The sequence below is a fragment of the Mytilus californianus genome, unplaced genomic scaffold (assembly GCF_021869535.1).
Source record: "Mytilus californianus isolate M0D057914Y unplaced genomic scaffold, xbMytCali1.0.p SCAF_8, whole genome shotgun sequence".
Lineage (NCBI taxonomy): Eukaryota > Metazoa > Mollusca > Bivalvia > Mytilida > Mytilidae > Mytilus > Mytilus californianus.
The window spans coordinates 6,831,793-6,852,039 of NW_026262734.1; positions in this window are offsets into that span (position 1 = coordinate 6,831,793).

Genomic DNA, 20,247 nt, shown 5'->3' on the forward strand with positions numbered 1-20,247 from the left:
CAGGCTCCTAACTTGGGACAGGCACATACAGAATGTGGCGGGGTTTCACATGTTTGAAGGTGCCAATCTTCCACCTAACTTGGGACAGTGGTGTAACAATAAAAAATAAGAACAAACTATAAAAATCGGTTGAAAAGTTCTTGACTGATCAGATCAATACAATACAGGAAAACACCTAGTTATCTTTGAATTTTAATTTGTGTCGCATTGAAGAATCATGCACACCTCCTCTTGACCATACAAAAACAATTGTTACAATCAATGAATACTATTAAAACTATTAATTACAACAGGTTATTTTGATAAAATTTATTCAAATTGTGAACCAATATTCTATCATGTAAGTGAAATGAATTTTTTTCTCTTTTGTTAGAAGACTTGTCGGAATCAGCTACATGCAATGGATTTATTAGATTGAACATTTTAAATCATATTCACATTCAAATTATTGTCTCTGAGGACGTTACATGCTATAATAATTGTTTTTTTCTTCGATGCCCATGATAATAAGTGGAAACTATGCTATTCTCAAATTACAATATACAAAATTTATCATACATTTATCAGTGTATAAACAGTAACTAATGAACAGGTATATGAGACTCGGTGCTTAAATTATGTCAAACTTTAATTTCCCAAAATTCTTCCTTTTCTCGAAATCATTAACGTCTATAGATAATGTTTGACATAATTTTAGCACTCCTATACCTGTTCATAAGTTACTGTAGATACACTGATAAATGTATTTGAGAATACTTTAGCATAGTTTCCACTTATTATAATAGGCATCGAAGAAAAAACAATTATAATAGCACGTAACGTCCTCAGAGACAATAATTTGAATGTATATTGCAACTGAATTGCTACAAATGTAAGATTTTCTAAAATAATAAATTCCGATGAAACTACGAAAAACATATAAATAAACAAACGTTTCTTAAAGCACGTTTTCATTAGTACACACAAAGGTTGGACAAATCACATATATTCGACTTTTCGTTTTGAATTGATTTTACTAAGTACATTACTATGAAAGCTTATTTGGGTCATTCTATGCTGTAGAAAAAAATATTTGTCCGTGGCCACGACTTACTTGTCCGCGGCCACGACTTACTTGTCCGTGGCCACGACTTACTTGTCCGTGGCCACGACTTATTTGTCCGTGGCCACGACTTACTTGTCCGTTGTCACGACTTATTTGTCCGTGGCCACGACTTATTTGTCCGTGGCCACGACTTATTTGTCCGTGGCCACGACTTACATGTCCGTGGCCACGATTTATTTGTCCGTGGCCACGACTTACTTGTCAGTGGCCACGACTTACTTGTCCGTGGCCACGATTTACTAATTCGTGGCCACGACTAACTTGTCCGTGGCCACGACTTATTTGTCCGTGGCCACGACTTATTTGTCCGTGGCCACGACTTACTTGTCCGTGGCTATGACTTATTTGTCCGTGACCACGACTTATTTGTCCGTGGCCAGGAATTACTTGTCCGTGGCCACGACTAACTTGTCCGTGGCCACGACTTATTTGTCCGTGGCCACGACTTACTTGTCGGTTGTCACGACTTATTTGTCCGTGGCCACGACTTATTTGTCCGTGGCCACGACTTATTTGTCCGTGGCCACGACTTATTTGTCCGTGGCCACGACTTACATGTCCGTGGCCACGATTTATTTGTCTGTGGCCACGACTTACTTGTCCGTGGCCACGACGTACTTGTCCGTGGCCACGACTTACTTCATGGAGATTATATAACCCCTACCCATGAGCTCATTATGGTTCATTGACTTTGAAACTTTTACATAGTTTACAAATTGATGTTTGTGTTTTAGGTTTGTTTAAAGGGAACCACTATTAAAAAGTCAATGGTTTTTGGTATGCAGTTGTATTAGCATTGGCACATCTAATTTCCATGGAGATCGTTTAGCCCTGTACCTTCATTTATGGTTCATTGAGTTTGAATATTTGCATAACTTACATGTTAAAGCATTGCTACTTTAATTTCAACATTTGCATTATCAAAATAACAAATAGGCGAGACATAACACAATGTTATTTGTTTGTTTTTCGGTCTGTTTTTCTAATACTTTTAGCAATAGGTCAATGGTTGCACACGCTGAAACATGAGACATTTCAGCGTGTGCACTCTGGTTTATATAAATAAGAAAATGTGATATGAGATGACTCTCCATCGAAGTATCAATTTATTAAGGAACCGACCATTTAACTCCAAGGGGGTTATGTGTTGATAATTGAGTTTCGTCAAGAAACATAGCCGCCATAGCTACATAGAACATAGAGGGCAAACTGCAGTTATTTGCAGAAATCTCAAAAAAAGTGGCATATAAAGGGAAATTGAGGGGACTGTTCTTATAAGCATTGAAAGCTCTACAACAGTCTTTATTTGGGTCAGGTTCTATGATAACCCTTGTAAGAGTTATTGGTCCTTAAACGTCAACTTTCACGAAGTGATAAAAAATTACTACAACTAGGTAAAACTTTTGTAGATGACTAAAACATAACGTCTCTATATATTACTTTAATAAGACCTAATTATTTGACGTTGAGGTCACACGAAGGTTATTTCAAGATGTGACACATCGCCTTCTGCACACACATACTAAATATCATTGACCTATCTCAAAAGACAAAAAAAATGATTTGACCTTGAGGTAGAAGGTCAGTGTGGAACGCGACACACCGCCTCATGGTCATGCACGCACATACCAAATATCGTTGACCTATCTTCAAAGACAAAAAAATGGTACAGACATGCTTCGCTGAGAAGGAGAAGCAGTAGAAAAATCAGACTAAAACGATATGTCTCCTTTCATTCGAAGAGGAGACAAAACAAGTTTTCAATCGCTGAAATGATCAGCATCAAAAACACCACAAAAATCTCTTAGATTAATGTTGTACAATAACCTTTAAGTTGGGTTATATTGTTCTACACAACAGTGTCTATTCGGTCATATTAAAAAAATTACCGTTTTGACCCCCTTAAGGTCAAATCTGGAAATTTGTGTCTCGCCTGCAAGACTGGGGGGGGGGGTTACTAATGTGGCGGCGTTAGCTCTTTACTCAAACTGTTAGTATTTCAGAAGGTAGGAAGACCTGGATGCTTCATACTTTGTATATAGATGCCTTATGTAACGACCTTTTGGTCTGTCATATGACCAATGTCCTTGACCTTATTTTCATGGTTCAATGACTACTTGAAAAAAGATAAGATTTTTTGTTATGTTAATTTCTCTCTTATTAAAAGTAATTGGATAACTATATTGGGTATGTGCGTATCTCGCAATGTCCTCATGCCTGTCAGAAGTGTTCAATTTACCTCGAACTCATGTCATGAATCAGTGAACAAGGTTAAGTTTTCGTGGTCAAGTCCATATCTCGGATTTTATAAGCAATAGTCCTTCTATATTTGGTATATGGAATGATTGTAAAGTGTACACCTCCAACTGGGAGTTGTCATCTGACCGTGACCTCATTTTCATGGTTCAGTGGTCAAAGTTCAGTTTTTGTGTTTTGGTCTTTTTCTCAGATACTCTTTAGTTTTTACAGTCAATTGTATTTGGTATATGGAATGCTTGTAAAGTTTCTGTCTGTCTGGCAGTAATCATTTGATCTTGGCCTCATTGCCATGGTCCAGCAATGGTTATCTTTTGCGTCCGTTTACGGCGTCCGTCGTCGTTATCTTTTACAAAAATCTCTGAAACTACTGACTGTCAGAGACAAATTTTACCAAACTTGGCCACAACCATCATTCGGGTATTTAGTTTAAAAAATATGTCTGATGGCCCCGCCTTCTAACCAACATGGCCGACATGACTTAAAATAGAACATAGGGGTAAAATACAGTTTTTGCTGTTGTCTGTTCAGTGGTCGGGTTGTTGTCTCTTTGACACATTCCCCATTTCCATTCTCAATTTTATTTGGCTTATATCTCTGAAACTAAAGCATAAAGAGCAAATCTGACTTGGGTTAAAAATGTTACTTTCAGACAAATCAGACAACCTCTTGTTGGGTTGCTGCCCTGAATTGGTAATTTTGAGGTAATTTTGCAGTTTTTGGTTATTTTGAATATTATTTTAGATAGAGATAAACTGTTAACAGCAGTAATGTTCAGCAAAGTAAGATCTGCAAATAAGTCAAAATGACCTTAATCGTCAATTGACATCTAATTGGAGATATTGTCCTTTAAAATCATTTTCTGCAATTTTTTGTAAAAAAAATTTCAAAAATCTTCTGCTTTTAATTTAACTACTGGGCCAAATTAAACCAAACTTGGCCTCAATCATTATTAGGGTAACTAATACTATTTATTATGATTTTAACCTAATTAAACATGATTTCCAAAACTACAGTAGATAGAAGTGAGCGACACAGGCTCTTGAGAGCCTCTAGTTCAGATACTATAAGGAATAGGTGAACTATATTTGGCTTATGGAATGAATGTAAGGTGTACATATATGTCTGGCATGTGTCATCGAACATTGACCTTACTTTCATGGTTCATTGGTCAATGTTGATTTTTTCTGAATTGGTCTGTTTTTCAGATACTATAGGATAGTAGAACTATATGTTTGGTGTATTGGATAATTGTAGAGTGCACCTATCTGGCTTATGGAATGAATGTAAGGTGTACATATATGTCCGGCATGTGTCATCTTACCTTGACATAATTTCATGGTTCATTTGTCAAAGGTAATCTTTTGTATGAGGTTTGTTTCTGAGATACGTTAAGCAACAGGCTAACTGAATTTGGTGTTTGGAATGATTGTAAAGCCTGCATGTCTGTGTGAAAGGGTTTATTTCGACTTGAACTCGTGTACATTAATCATTCACATGTTATTTTAATGTAATGCTGTAAGAAAAACTTCTTTTTTCATTATCAACATAAATTCCAATGAGAATATTAGAACAGACAAGACATATAATTTTGTCTACTCTTGTTGCTTTTAGGCAATTTCTGCAAATTGATAGTATGAAAACCAGGTGGGCGATTCAGGCTTCTATGAGTTAAGTTAGATTACCGGAAATCGTTTAAGTGTCACCTGACCTTGGCCTCAATTTCACAGTCCAATACCCGCGATTCATCGAATGAGCGATTCAGACTCCTAGTAGTTTACATATATAACGTTCGCACAACATTTGTACTGAGGTTTTCGATGGGAATGGCCCATATAAAACGTTCTTATAAAACACCGGTACTGAGATGTTCAAGGTGATTGACCACTAGCAAACGTTCATACTACACTGATAATGAGTTGTTCGAAGTGTTTTATCTGTAGGGAACGTTCCAAAAGACTGTTACTGAGATGTTCGAGATGTATTACCTCTAGATAACGTTTATATAACACTGGTACTGTGTTATTCGAGGGGTATGACCCCTAGATAACATTTATATAATACCGGTCCTAAGTTTTTAAGGGATATTACCCCTAGATAACATTCATATAATACTGGTCCTGTGTTTTTAAGGGATATGACCGATAGATAAGTAAACGTTCATATAACACTGGTACTGAGATGTTCAAGGTGAATGACTACTAGCGAACGTTCATACAACACTGACAATGAGTTGTTCGAGGTTTTTTTTATCTGTAGGGAACGTTCCAAAAGACTCTTACTGTGATATTGTAAGTGTATAACCCCTAGGTAACGGTCATATAACACTGGTGCTGAGTTATTCGAGGTGTATGACCCCTAGATAACGTTTATATAACACTGGTACTGAGATGTTCGAGGTGTATAACCCCTAGGTAACGGTCAATTAACACTGGTGCTGAGTTATTCGAGGTGTATGACCCCTAGGTAACGGTCATATAACACTGGTGCTGAGTTATTCGAGGTGTATGACCCCTAGATAACGTTCATATAACACTGGTACTGAGATGTTCGAGGTGTATGACCCCTAGATAACGTTCATATAACACTGGTACTGAGATGTTCGAAGTGTATAAAACCCCTAGATAACGTGCATAACGAGAAGTTTTTCGCTGGTTAGGACCGTCGATAACGTTCATATAACACTGGTGCTGATTTGTTTAAGGTGAGTGACCCCTATTAAATGTTCATATAACACTGATATCGAGGTTATAAGTAATTCGTGGCCACGGACAAGTAAGTCGTGGCCACGAATTAGTAAATCGTGGCCACGAATAAGTAAGTCGTGGCCATGAATAAGAAAATCGTGGCCACGAATAAGTAATTCGTGGCCACGGACAAGTAAGTCGTGGCCACGGACAAGTAAGTCGTGACCACGAATTAGTAAATCGTGGCCACGGACAAGTAAGTCGTGGCCACGAATTAATAAATCGTGGTCACGAATTAGTGAATCGTGGCCACGAATAAGTAAGTCGTGGCCACGAATTAGTAAATAGAGGCCACGAATAAGTAATTCATGGCCACGGACAAGTAAGTCGTGGCCACGGACAAGTAAGTCCTGGCCACGAATAAATAAGTCGTGGCCACGGATAAGTAACTCGTGGCCACAACTTATATTTTTTTTTCTAGAGCATAGATTCAGGGGCGTAGCTACCCGGAGGCACGGCAGCACGTGCATCCACGTCGTTTTCACAAAAAAAAAAAAAAAAAAAAAAAAAAAAACAGAGAGAGAGAGAGAGAGAGAGTGAGGGACAAAGTTAACATATAGGAGTTGGTCTTTCTATGTATGCATTTTAAAAACTACACAAAGAATAAAAGCAAGAGGAATACACATGCAGTGTAATTTTTAATCCTGTAAGACATGTATGTGTACGATAAATACATACAACTGGTGTAAACTTAGAGGAACTTTTTGTATTACGGGCATTGTTTAGAAAATACCAGCTACATAGTTGTTGGTACCAGAACCATACCGTATACTCGCTTTGAGTGCACTGAAAAAAACCATAATCCCTTTAGGGTTAACAAAAAAACTTGAAAATTATTATTTTCCGCTTCGCCCCAAAGCACACATCTTACTAGAATGAAGACTCTTCAACTCGTATCGATCCGGGAATAATGACTGTTACCGTGTGAACTAGTTCAATATTGACTAAGAATGTAGGTCTTGACAACACGAATAGTTCATTTTCACATCACGTCAACGTATTTCTCCTGTGTGCATGTAATATTTGCTACCGGACATTAATAACCATTCAATCAATCAATAGTTTCCGTATACTAGTAGATGAGAAGTTGGAACTGCTGTTATTATAAAAAAAAATACACATTTTCCAGTACATGTTTTACGTTTTCATTTATTTTACAAAAAAAATCTTTTATATAGATTCGATAATTCGAAGTCACTTCTATACGGGCCGGCTATACAAATGGTTGATTGTAAAACCATTTAAATAAATTGTTAATTCTAACTCGTTTTACTGGACTATTAGGTCATTCAATTATAAAAAGAACTGTCTGTCCGAGTAGGACACTAAACTGCTGATTCTTGTTCGAAAGATACACCAAACTTTTATTACACGTATCTTCACTGTTAACATCTAGATATTGCCATACAACTGGTCGAATGCATATGCATTTGTTAATTAGCTGGCTAATTAAAAACGCAGGTCATGAAAAAGATCGTGATCAAAGTACCATTTCCTCTGAAAAAGTTCATTAATTTCAACTTCGAATATTCCTAACTACGTAAAATTCGAAATTCCCATCTCTCTCTTGTAGAGTTTACCCACAAAATTTTTAAACATCTAAATACATAAGTTAAGCAAAATATATGAGAATGTGTCCACCAAGTATTTGGTATCCATGATGTTTATGCTAACAGAAACTCCACATATAGTATTGTGTTTATGTTTATTGTTTGTTTTTTTAAATCTACTTTGCTCAATACAAATACTAGCATATGAAACAAATCTCCGTGATTTTAAAAGCTTTCACATACAAAAAATGCAAGCGACAATGTTAAGTCTTCATTCGACTCGAAGTTCTTCTTCTTCCATCTTCTTCCATATACTGCCCACATTCAACTTTCTGAATATACTGGCAAATTGGTTCTGCACGGTTAACAGGATAAAAACAAATGTTCATCTTATTTTGTAATGTTTGTCATTTGAGATTTGAATGTCTCAAATGACTGTGCTGTGGCGATCTCCGGGGAAGCTTGTTCCAGTCTTTGGTGGTGTTCACAAAGAAGGACCATTTCCTGCAGTCTTTGGTTGCTGTTTGTACCATGTATCCATGCTGTTGTGCATGTCTGGATACTCTGGTTGGTCTCTGGAGGTACATGTCTTTGTTGATGGCTACTTTGTCGTTGACGATCTTGTACATCATTGCGAGCCTGTCCTCTCTGCGTCGTTCTTGGAGACTTTTCCAACCCAATTCATTAATCATGTCCGTGACACTTGATCTGTTTCTGTGGCGCTTGGTGACGTATCTCGCAGCCTTCCTTTGAACTTTTTCAATTTGGTCAATATGTTTCTGATGATATGGGTCCCATACTGTTGTGGCATATTCTAGTTGGGGCCTTACTAGAGTTTTGTAAGCTTGCTCTTTGATGCTTTTTGAGCCGATGTGTAGATTTCTGTGGAGGAAACCAAGGCTTCTGCTGGCTTTGCTGGTAATGTTGTTGATGTGTTCTCCCCAGTCTAGTTCGCTTGTGATGGTGAAGCCCAGGTACTTAATTGATGTTTCATGTTTTAGTACATGATCATGTAATACATAGTCCCATTTGATTGGCTTTTTCTTTCTGGAGACAGTCAGTACGCTACACTTTTCTGGGTGAAACTCCATCTTCCACTTTTCCTCCCATAGTGCCAGTTTATCAAGGTCTGACTGTAGGTGTCGGCAATCAGTATCTGAGGCGATGGTTAAGTAGACTACTGTCTAAGTTAAACAAATAGTTGACCAAAAGACCACAACAAAAATGTCTAAGTTTTATTTCGGTTGTGATTGTTTTGAAACGCTATATATGCGGAGCTTCTGGGGGGCTTCGCCCCCTGCATGGACCTACTGGGGACCGCCTGGACCCCAGATCCCTCGCCCTTTAGTTTGTGATTCCACTTCATTAAGAAGGTAGCTACGCCCCTGAGATTGACCCAAATAAGCTTTCATACATTACAGATTTAATTCGGACAGTCAATTTTTGCTATTATTCATGAGAGAATTTTGACGTTTATTCCAATAATACCAAGGATATGTCATTTTATAATATTGTAAGATAGAATGGACCTTTTAAAATTTTCTTTAAAGCATTATTGGTTTACAATCTTAAGGTAACAAGAATATTTTGAAATAGTCTACAAAGATTTCCCTGATTTTTAAGTTTCTTTATATTACAGGCAACACGTGGGGATATCAAGATGGAATACGTAAGTCACGTGTCTGTTCAGACATGCAAACAATTTTTTGTTAGTTATTGTGTTTGAATTTGACAAGACATAGTCAAGATATTTTATTTAAGAATCCCAATACCTTATAAATATTTAACAATGACGCCATTCAGGAGTAACTTTCAAACGACTAAGTTTGAATAATTTAGGTCTTATATTGTTACGGCCAGAAATCACTCTAAATTGTAGCCAACAAAAGACACAAATCAATAATAAAATTTAACAAGATTTATTATACACAAGTTTACAAGAAGTATTACTCAAATAGAAATGTCAACTTAACTGTCAAAATATATGTCCGATCTTTTGTCTTTTCTTTATCCGGAATTCTTCTCGGGAATCCAAACAGAATATTACGTCCAATAGGTCACAATCTAGTATGATGTTGTTCGTAAATAAAGGTGGCAGAAACCAGTTATTTTACAATAAATCTTTAGAATTTCATGGATTAATGATTTTATTTTCTTGAAAATTCATTCAAGCTTATATACAAATAAAATGTATGGTTTCAAGTAACTAAGATGTGTGCGTGCTTATGTGAATATATAGAAAACCTTTAAATTTGGGTGTCTGTCCAGCATGGAGATTTTAAAATTTATAAATGCATTGCAAATAAGGCAAAAAATGTGATGCTCTGATACCAATCTAATCCTCACCTGCAGAAATTCAAGAGATAAATGATATTCAGTGAATTAGAGCCTTGTCCGACCTTATCCTTACCATCAAAATCTCAAGATATTTTTGTTTACATAAAACTGAATTTTTTCCCCACTTTGATTGGATGCCGTCAAGTGAGGAGACCACAATTTTGACTTCTGATTGGACCCATTTGTGAAGGAAATCCCAAACCTGTGTATGCAACTACTTACTTGTGTAGTACAATAGCCTAGAATTTACATTCATTTATTTTTTCAGTCCACATGATGCAATTATATACCTCAATGCTTCAAGTTAACTATAACCAAATTTCTGCGTGGGACACATGTTCTGGTACACCAAAACTGGTACCTGCCACCAAAAGTGTCCATCCAATTGAGAGAACTTCTGAGAACATTAATGTCTATTGATGTTTATGTCTGAAAGTTTAACTTTAGTGTCTGTATGTTTATAGTTGTCACGGAAATCTCTAGAACACTGTAGAATGGAAACTCCTAGAAAACTATAAAACGGAAACTTCTAGAACAATTTAGAAGTTTAAATTACGCATCTTTTATTATGATCATTCTGGAATCATTATGTAAGTCAAAATAGAAAGTTATAATCATTCCATCACTATCTATGATTGTTCCAGTGATTTCTAAACTGCACAGTTATTTTGTAAACAACTATAAGGCCACACAAAACAATTAAGGCCAAAATAAATAAATATATAATAATTACAATATCATAACAATATATTTTAATTCCTCTTACATGGATAATAATCTGAGGACAAAAACAACCAAAAACATAGAACTACAGCAATAGAAACTGTCGACATGTGCTTGTTAAATAGCGCTAGTTGAACAATTGATAATCACATTGTTCCAACATATGTAAAACAAGGCGCAGTAATGCTAGTCATTTGATTTACATTTGTCAAAGGTTTTATGTAAAGTGTATTGTCATGTTTGGACACATGTTATTACATGTCTTAGACTTTGTCAATACCGATAACATTTCGAGACTCTGTATCAGCCGAAGTCGACAACCGAGGGCTAATGGTTAATTAGTAGAAAGATGATAATGATATGGAAAACTATATGCCATTTATTTTTTATTATTTACTTCCAACACAATTTTTGTTTTATTCAACATCACAATTGTATTAATTAATTTTCTAGATGCTATTTTTCAATAAGATGCGTACTTCTACGAAATAACAATTTAGCTTGACGTGTATACCTTTTTTATTTATAAATATTCAACCATCATTTCCCCGATTCTCAAGAGAACAAGAATTAGAGAACACCAGCTTGAAGTACAATTTCAATACATATCGATTGGAACCTTTTCCGTGTACCTAAAGCAGTATGAAGTCTCACGCTATTTGATTTGAGCAATTGTTCCCTATTTAAATAATATAGCAACATAAATATTAACTACGGATTAATTGCAACGTCTAGAAATTAAAGAAATCTTTACATTTTGTTTCTGTAGCTCCTGCTTTATGGCCAAGAGAATATAGAACGTGTGGTGGTCGGCGTCAATCTCCGATCGACATACAAACCAATCGAATACGTCTGAATCAACGATTGGGGAGATTTGACCTGAGTGACCTGAATTTGATCAACAATATTCGGTTGACCCTTAAAAATAATGGACACACAGGTAATTTGTAAATCAGGAAAATGAATACAGGATTTAGGAAATATATTATTATTGCAGTTATTTACTAAGTATTAAAAAGAAGATGTGGTATGATTGCCAATGAAACAAATCTTCACAAGAGACCAAATGACACAGAAATTAACAGCTATAGGTCACCGCACGGCCTTCAACAATGAGCAAAGCCCATACCGCATAGTCAGCTATAAAAGGCCCCGAAACAAACAAACGGAAAAAAATTATAAAGAAAACTCAACACTCTTTTTATTTGGTTGTCAGCTCGATTCGACAGCATATAAGTTTTTTTTTTTCATTAAAAAAAAAATGTAATGATGGTGTCATCGACCGTTTCCATCACAATTAAACGCAATTTACAAAAGAAAATGTATTCTACAAGTCAAAGAACGAAATCTTTACATAAATACGAGCTAGGCTATATAATATAACATAACATGAACTTTCTTCCGAGCCTTATTACCACTCATCTGTAGAAAGATGAGGTCTGTATGGCGATTATGATGTAGAATTCTTCTTTTTTTATTGGTTAATACAATCACGTGGTTCAAGGGGGAATTTAATTAAATATATGGACGCTATATTTCTATTTATATATATTTAAGGTCGATATTAAACATCTTGCAACATACAATATAAAATACATAGAAATAACATTGAAGTCTATTTCCATGATATACTATTTACATTAGTTATGTAACATATAAAATAAAGGACTTTCACTCAGTCAATACGAATCTGTTAGATTGTATTGAACCTCTGACTTCGTACTCGGTCATTATGATCTAAAAAGGTCCATATATAACGTACTGATTATCAAGTTAAAAGTCGATAATTGATAAATGCTGCACATTACTGCAATTTAGGTCATTCATCGTAGAACAGGCCAAAGGAAAGAACAAATTCTAAAGTCCATATTTTTTTCTCAACTACCAGCCTCCCAATAGTATATTTCATTTCATTTAGTTGAAGTTGATGTTGAAGGACGAAACAACCTTGTCGTAACTGGTGGCGGACTTCCTGGGCCTTATACTGTTAAACAGTTTCACTTCCATTGGGGATCAGAGGACAGCCGCGGATCAGAACACGACATAAATGGCAGATTCTTCCCTATGGAGGTAAAACAACATTAAAGAAACACATCCCCAAAAACAATAATAATAATATGGACAAAAGACAAAATAGTACGAATCGTGTATAAAATTATCCTCACATTTATTTTAATCAATAATGGGAATATATGCAAATAACTCAATTAGAAAAGAACATACGTCAGAGTAAATTAGTTTATATATATATAGATGCACTCTTATGGACATTTTCGTTAAAACTATTTAAAGGAACGGCAAATAAAATCAGGAAGAGCGAGCCAAAATTATAGTCTTTATTCATCGACAAATTCTATTTTTACTCCAAAACACAAAAATCTCTTAATGGTTTATAACGTATGTTACTACATATAGGTAGTTAGTAACAATTATATATATTGCAGGCATTTTCTAAATTTAGGCATTTTGTAAAATGCCTGAAAAATGTAGGCATTTTCTAAAATGCTTGTTACATTCAGGTATTTTATATATTGACTAATTTGTTTAGGCATATTACAAAATGCCTGGAAAAATTGAAAGGCATTTTATGAAATGCCTGAAATTATTTCATAGAATGAATTATTAATAAAAACTGAACAATTAAAAGCATCGAACACCAGAACAGTTTTATCTATGATAATAAATGAAATTTAAACCTGGCATTTTAAGAGTTTAAATAATTGATTATAGATTGTACTGAATTATTTAAAATTCCTAAAAGCACCGAAGTCGACAGTTATTTGATATTTCATATGATGTTTTGATGGCAGGATATGTTACACATTTGTCCTGTTTTTATTTGCAAATACCTTGTTTTGGGTGAAATCTCGTCTAAGCACTACAACCACATCAGGTTATACACGGAACATCACACAGCTTTGTCAACACATTGTACTTTTTTCTCATAAAACACATAACGTTTGACCAACATTGGGTTTCGCAATAATCAGGCACATGAGAGGGAATCTGTTTGACTGTGCATAATGTATAAGTTCGAGACAAAGTGTCTGTCCCTATCCAACAAATTGAATGCTACTAAATGCAAAAAAAAAACCAAAACAATCAGTCGATATAAAAACATGCTTTTTTGTCTCTGCTTGATATAACAAACTTCTGTTTTGAATCTAGATTTTTTTTTAAATTGTTTCTTAACTTTTTTCTATTGTAAGAACAATTTGTACTTCTGCCATTATGACAAGAAAATCATAAAATTACAATACATAGTGAGCAAATACTTTACGTAGTTTCACTAAAAAGAATACAAACTTTCCAAGCTTGTTTTTTTAACAAATTGCATGAAACAGACCAGGCAATATGTTGATTTTTTTTTCAAAATTTCAGTCATTTTATAAAATGACTAGGTATTTTTAGTTATTTAAAATAATGCCTGTCAAGGTTAGGCAGTTTATAAATTGCCCGAAAATTCAGTCATTTTACAAAATGCCTAAATTTATAAGATGCCTGTAACATATACAACTAAACATCACTCATACTGTATGTAAAACGTTGTTTAATCCTATTTATTGTTTTCTTAAATCTAGATGCATGTTGTCACGTACTCACAGAGATACAGAATGTTTGAAGAAGCTAAAAATGTAACAGGAGGCCTCGCTGTGTTGTCGTTTCTATTTGACGTACGTATATTGTAGGCATAAGATACTAGATATTTTAGGCATATTGGTTATGTATCTAAGATTTCATACACATGTGTCTTAAAGTTATTTAAAAAGAGATTTCTACTTAACAATATGTGAAATATTCGCTTAATTAAATGATTCACGTTCAGTATTAGCCGATTTTGTTATATACACTAAATCGTTAGTCTATGAAAAAGTAGCCTATATAATAGCTAACAATATGAATTAACTCATTTATCCATCTGAAGGTCACTGTATGGCTCATGCAGTGGAAGAGCGCACACTTTAAATTGACATAAAAAGATGGAATTAACTATATGACACCAAAAACCTATTCCCAATTTTCGGCAAAACATCCAGAGACATCTACTGTCAAGATTCCGACGATGGTTTTAACGCCCTATAGCAAAGTTAGCCACAGTTTGCTTTCCGGTGGCTTTTTAGTAACAATCTTATCAAAATATGTATTTCAAAATTAGTATTTTTTCCAAACAAATAAATAATAAATATAATCAGCAATGCCAAAACTATACTGGGAACTTATAACAAAGCTTCACTATGAGGACACATAAACTGATTTTATTTAGCATTTAGTTCAACTCGCATTCTTTTGGATATCTCCGAGTTCCTGCATTTTTTTAATGTGAAAAAGTTGATTTGTAGAAACATTTTTAGATATATGAAGAGACGTAAAAATTCAGATGTGTTTTATTTGCATGAAGGGAAAAAATTGCTGACCCTTTAGATTTAAAAATAAAAAGATTGATTACGGACTCTTGACGTGGGACAGGCACATTCAGAATGTGAGGGGTTGAATATGCCTGTGAGCTTCGAAGACTCCCGTTACCTTAGGACAGCGATGTTAAAGCACAGCATAATTGGAAAATGTAAAAATCTTTTGGCAAGAAATACGGTACTAAGCGCACTCTTTGTTAAATTTCAAACAATATTTTATGAAATGTATTTATAGTTATGACTAGACTATCGAAACATCCATCTCACAGTTTTCTTAAATAAAAAAAAAATAACCGTAATCTAAATTTACATGTTAATCAGAACCAGAGAATTACTTAAGACATGCGCACTATATAGGTTGATTGATTGTTGGTTGCGTGACATCCAGATGTAAATATTTCATGCATGTTCAGGACTAGAACAATTTCACATTAAGTATAATAGGTAGGCCCTGTAATAAGGGGCGTCCGGGATGACGGTCGAGGAAATTTGGATTGCCACTGGAAAATGAGGGTATATTGGATAGGGACAGAAATGTTGCCCTAGAACAGGTCATTTACGGAACCTTCAATTATTGCAAAGCTTCTTAAAGTGCATAGGGCTTGGTACTCGAGGCACAGGATTTACCGTTTCTATTTTGAAACGTGGCTACGTACTTTTACGGTCATTGTATAGTCACTTAGCATTGATTCATCCTCATCACTTAATCAAAATTAGCTGCCTGCGTCTAGTCATTAATGTGAAGTTGACGCGACATTATATAGCAGGTAAACCAGTAAAGGCAAAATAATTCATTGATCGGTTACCAGATCGGTTCTTGAATACCCATACTGTAATTTTTCCGTTTGACGCATCTTCTCCTGTCTGTGACATGCTCCCAATTCTTTATCTAGTTCTTGCAAATAGAGTAAAAAAAAGTCAGGACAGGAATTTTGAGTAAAAAAAAAAGGCAGGATGAGCAACTTGGCAAAAAAAAAAGGCAGGATGAGCAACTTGGCAAAAAAAAAAAAAAAGGCAGGATGACAATTTATGTAAAAAAAAATCAGGATAAACTAATAAAAAAAAGGCAGGACCGAATAGAGTGAAAAATAAAAAAAAGCGGGACAGAGATTATAACTAAAAAAAAAATGCAGGACAAAATTTTTCATCCTAGCCCCCTCCCCATAAAAATCAAATGGTAGTTCCCTTATAATTTTACACCGTGACACTCTTTATTTAAGGTTGGTGCCCATAATCCTGCATTTGACGAACTGATTGGTCATATGAACGATGTTCGACACAAAGGTAACATTGATTATTGAGATATGTCTGTAGATGTTAATATTATTATTCACACCTTTCAAGAGTAACACCTTCATTTGAGGTGGTACTTTACCTAATGGTGTAAGTATAAGTTATCTGCCTTGATTTATTCGTTCAACGCCTTATAAACAGAACTTGATCAAATTATTAGCAAGCAGTTCTGGAAATGCATAGTTTGTTTAGTTATATACTTACTTAAGTACAAATATAAGTCATATACACTTTAATTTAAAGCTGTACTCAGCTAAGTAATGGAAGGACATAGTTTTCACACCCTTATCTCGTGTTGTACGAGATTTTTCAACTTTCTACAAGTATATTTTCAGACACGCTCAACAAGTCTCACGTTTTATATGTTAAATTCATTAATAACTCTCGTGCAATAGTAATAATTATGTTGAAACAATCCCACATTTAAAACGTTTAGATTAAAATGCACCATTATAGAAATATCACGATGCTACCACTGCTACTGACTTTATTAAAAAAAAGAACGTTTTAAAGAACACACAGATTGAGAGGCACAACACTATGACGAGTCCTCACTTTATTTTGTGATCTTCGAATCCACCTGCTTTTTAATATCAAAGCAAACACAAATAAATCAGTGAAAATGATTGATAAGATACCCCTCTCAACAAAACACAAAAAAAACAATAAAAAAACCAAACACAAACACAAAAATCACACCAAAAAAAAAAGCAAAAAACAACAACAACGATAAGAAAAAAACCAAAAAGCATCCAACAAATAAAATATCATAGGTGGCTGGGTGATAGAAATGTGGTTACCTAGACTTCTCCAGTCTGACAGTAAGACCAGTGATAAGGGGGCCTCCGTTGAGAAGTTCGAGTTGTTTGAAAACGTTATCATCTCACGTTGGAAAGGCGATTCTAAATTCACAACTTTGTGTGAGAAAATAACATCCTCTCTACTTCTAAACCAACCCTTGTTACAACTCTTGAGTGATTTTCTGGTTACTTGATACAAAACATATGTCTACCCATATCCATCATCTCAGTTTTTCAGTCCGACTTTTCTCTGTCATCTACTGCAGTACCCACTTCTCTATTATTTAGAAATAAGAAAATGTGGTATAAGTGCCAATAAGACAAATCTCCATCCAAGTCACAATTTGTTAAAGTAAACCATTATAGGTTAGTACGGCCTTCAACAGGGAGCCTTGGCTCACATCGAACATCAAGCTATAAATGGCCCCAAAAATTACTAGTGTAAAACCATTCAAACAGGAAAACCAACGGTCTAATCTATATAAAAAACGAGAAACAAGAAACACTTATGAACCACATCAACAAACGACAACCACTGAACATCAGGTTCCTGATTTAAGACAGGTGCAAACAAATGCAGCGAGTTTAAACGTTTTAATAGGCGCCAACCTTCACCTTAACCTATTGTATTTTATAATTGGTTCTCATGCACTATTTACTACTGTACTCAAGCAAACAGTACGTAATCTTTAGTTGTATTTGTTTTCAGACGACCATGTAGAAATTCAAGCGTTTTCTTTAGGATCGCTGTTTCCACGTTCCACTGATGTATTTTATAGATATTACGGTGGATTGACAACACCGCCATGTTATGAGAGTGTAATCTGGACAATTTTTCAAGAACATATTCGAATTTCTGAAAGACAGGTGATTTGAGGAATAATATACTTACTATCCTACTGAATGCAAATACATAAATCATATGGTTAAATACTGTAACGGAACAGAACTGGTAATGAAAGATAGAAAAACATTCATAACAATTGAGCTGCGTCAGATAGAAATCGACCTTATGCAAATGAATATCAGTACATCTTGTGTTGAAAAGATTTATATGCAAAGTCTGTAACTGTTTGAAAATGGAGTTGTATATGTGTATACCTACATAAGGTAGATTTCCATTCGACGCAGCTCATCATACTAGATACGAGACATGATGCAGACATCTAATTAGTAATAGATGCTTAAATATATTAATTTCAAAAATATATTTCCTAGCGTTAGTGCTCAAAACTAAATGCAGGAAATCCGAAACAATCAAACAATGCTGAACAATAAGCAAACAAAAAAATCACAAAAGGAAACTCAAAAGCAACAAGATCTGTATGACTTTTGTGTGAATAATTATTTTTCTTATAGATAAATCAATTCAGACATCTAGTCGATTGTTTATGACTATTGTTTGTTCTATTCAAATTAATTTGTAGATAAACCGATTCAGACACATAAGCGATCGTCTTTTTCGTCGTTTCTGATTAGTTTATAGCAGACAAACATATTCAGATATCTACGCGAAAAACTGATTCAAACATATCTATAGCTATTGAATAACTAATTATTTTATAGATAAACAAATTCAGACATCTATGCGTCTTTGACTATTTTATTACAAATTATTTTATAGATAAACCAATTCAGACTTCTGGGCGATCGTCATTTCCGCCGTTTCCGATCACTGTCAGATAATTTTCGACCAACCCAGCCTTTAAATAGAAGATATGTTTATACCAATGACCGAAGAGGTTATCAATACCAAAGGCAAGGTACATTTGGAAGACAACCTCAGCAACCAATACCGGTTCCAAACAGACCGCTTGTTAATAGGCCACAGGTAAAATATTTAATTGTATAATCAAAGTTGACACGTAACCGTACGTAGATGTGACAGCAACACTTCACAAAAATCATTAAGATTTGTTTCTTCTAGCTCTGATCTATAATGTAGTTGAGGTTCGAAGTAAGTTTCTTGTTTCTAAGTCTTTAATTATTTTGTGTAGTGTTTTGTGGATTTTCGTAATTTTTCGTTTTCTTACCATGGCGTTGTCATTTTTTCTTTTACCTACACAAAACAAAAAAAGAAAACAACACATTATGAATTGCATGGGTCCGAAACGCTCTTCTTGGTCATCGCCATAATATTATACGGCGGCAAATCTATAACTATAAAAAATTGAATACCACCTTTCAAATCCAAAAATAATAAAATTAAAGGCCCCCCTTATTTCTTCCTATCCCCTCTTTTTGGGGTTACAAATGACCGGTCCCTTATATGAGCCATTACCCTATCAATGACCGATGTTTGCCCATTTGTTGTGTCTATCTTGAGAAAAGTAATATATAAAGAGAAACTTGAACAGCTAAAATGATCAGCAAGGCAAAATTTACAAAAAATGAACATACTGGAAATTCATGTATTAACTTCTTATAGAAAAAACGCTAAGTAAACGCTAGGTATAAAGATATTGACAAGTATAATGCCTATCCTTGTTAAAATGAGCATAGAGCATGGCATAACAGAATTATTTCTTAAATTTAATAACTTTAACCGTATGTTCATTATTGTAGACTCCGTATGTTCATTATTGTAGACTCCGTATGCTCATTATTGTAGACTCCGTATGTTCATTATTGTAGACCCATCGATTAAAACTAAACTTTGCAATTCATATTTTGACAATTTTGAAGAATGTTTTGTATATAGTTGTTACAATTATACCCTATGGGTAGTGCTCCACAATTAATGGAGGAACATACAAGAAACTAACTAACTCAGCTGAGTTTACAGAGTTAAATCCCTGTAGTGTTATGTACAACCTTAAGATTTTTTTTATTAATGAGGCACTAATATCCTCAGTAATTATCAATATAAAAGTAAGGAAATAAGGTTCTAGTATATGATCACCGATTAGACCATGAATCCAGTAGTGACCAAAGGACGAGGGTAAAACTTACTATAGCTATAGGTTACCGTACATCCTTCTACAATGAGCAAAACACATACCGCATAATATGCATAAAAAGACC